Source organism: Perkinsus marinus (genome assembly GCF_000006405.1).
Source record: "Perkinsus marinus ATCC 50983 genomic scaffold scf_1104296952136, whole genome shotgun sequence".
Taxonomy (NCBI): domain Eukaryota; phylum Perkinsozoa; order Perkinsida; family Perkinsidae; genus Perkinsus; species Perkinsus marinus.
Window position 1 is genome coordinate 117,639 of NW_003208996.1, and position 2,480 is coordinate 120,118.

Sequence of the window (2,480 nt, forward strand, 5' to 3'; positions counted from 1 at the left end):
ATAGCTGTGTAAGCAACACAATGATGCAACAGAAATCATGTACAGGATGACATACCGACTCTAAGCAACAATAGAATGCGTACGACGTAACGCGTGTTGATACGGCTACGTAACGGGTACATAGCCGTATTAACACAGTGATGGAACAAAGTGGCATAGCGGCCCCAACTAGCAATAGAATGCGTTACGACGTAACGCGTGTTGATACGGCTACGTAACGGGTACACAGCCGTAGTAACACAGTGATGGAACAAGGTGGCATAGCGGCCCCAACTAGCAATAGAATGCGCTACGACGTAACGCGTGTTAATACGGCTACGTAACGGGTACATAGCCGTAGTAACACAGTGATGGAACAAAGTGGCATAGCGGCCCCAACTAGCAATAGAATGCGTTACGACGTAACGCGTGTTGATACGGCTACGTAACAGGTACATAGCCGTAGTAACACAGTGATGGAACCAAGTGGCATAGCGGCCCCAACTAGCAATAGAATGCGTTACGACGTAACGCGTGTTGATACGGCTACGTAACGGGTACATAGCCGTAGTAACACAGTGATGGAACCAAGTGGCATAGCGGCCCCAACTAGCAATAGAATGCGTTACGTAACATCATTAATACAGTGATGCAGCAGGATGGCATACCGACCCCAACTAACAGGAGAATGCGTCACGTAGCCGTATTGACACAGTGATGGAACAAAGTGGCATAGCGGCCCCAACTAGCAATAGAATGCGTTACGTAGCCGTATTAACACAGTGATGGAACAAAGTGGCATAGCGGCCCCAACTAACAGGAGAATACTTTACGTAGCCGTATTATAACAGTGATGGAACAAAGTGGCATAGCGGCCCCAACTAACAGGAGAATACTTTACGTAGCCGTATTAACAGGTGCCTTAGGGAGGACATTTGCGACAGGCCCCACATTATACGAAAAGTAGACCCCAAAAGTCTCCGATCGCGTGATCGACACCTTCTGAAGGGTTAATATTTTGCCCTACAGTACCTGAGTTTCCTCACTATATTATGACGCGACTCGGGGTGGGAGTGGGCTTAACATGACAGAAGCAATATAGAGGAGCTATACCAGAACTCGTGTCTACGTACGACCGTAGCACGCGCGCGCACACGGTGTGAAAAACAACAAAAATTTTCCCAAATTTCGCGAAAGTTCCTCAGAAATTTTTTTGTCATCAACACACGTAGTTGACTATGTGCGTATTTTCCCACACTGGCACTCAGCAAGATCGACTTCCTCTGATGGGGCAGCTATGCCATAGGTTATGGCATAGCTGGCCATGTCCCATAGCAAGATATGCTTTGGTCACTCAACTCTGCAAGTGGGCAGGTTAGAGAGACGTCCCGGTATTGGCAGGAATAATGTTATTTGGGGCAGATATGCCACGTGATAATACGCTATATTGTGTACGCCGCGTACAGTACGGGTGAACCCACTTGATAAAATTTAGGTAATTTATTAAAACCAGTCGGAAAAAATTAAAAAAATTTCCCCAGAAAGTCGGAAAATTCTCAAAAAATTCCGGCACCGTATTAGACTGACCTACGAATGTTGGAGTACCATGACATACCGTGTGGTTGGGGGGAAAAGCATCAATCGGCGAGAACCGCCACCACAAGATGAGGAGTGAACGCTCCTTCCAGGAGAGCATTTCTGCCGTCCGATTCGAAATCGAACCCCCATCGCTCGTGTCGACTAAAAGGGCATTTTATCCTTCTAGTTCCCTGCGTTTATGAGCTGATTGTATGCGAGAATATCTCGGGGCGAAGCGCCCATTTAGGAGCTCTCGGGCTCTTAATAACACCTCACTGGGGCTCTTCGCTACGTGCATGCGTGCGATGCTTACGAAGTGATATCCTCATGATACATGTCGAGGACTCTAGCCCTCATGTCACGTCGTTACTCGCGGTTACCGTCACACCCAATCGATCCTCGCTATCGTCGACTATTCATTCGATGCTCGACCAGAGCGCGCGCGCCCGACCGTTTCATGCACGAAATCAGCGCTTCGACAAACACCATCTATATCACCGATCTCAACGTCACTCATCGGCATTCTGGAGTGATACGGACATCAACACGGTGCCAAGTTGATACTCGATATTCATGGCGAAATCTACCTCTCAAGCAAGTCCTCGTCCTCGGTCTTCGGCCCGACTTCGCAGTCAGGAACCTCCCGAGATTCGTCTCGATGAATCATCAAATGGTGAACCTCTCCGTTGTTGCGTCACTATGCGATCTCCCTCCAGGTACAGCTCGCGGCCGCTCTCGTAGCGCTAAGCCGAAGAAAACCGAGAAAGAAGTTGGCGCTGTCGCCGAGGTGCGCTACTGAGACAACACAGAGAGTTCTCATGCGTTCCCTTTCTTCACAGTCTCGAGAGCCCAGCAGTGGAAGGACTGTCACTACTCGTTCCCGATCGAGAAAAGCAGATAAGAAATCTAAGGTACAATATTTG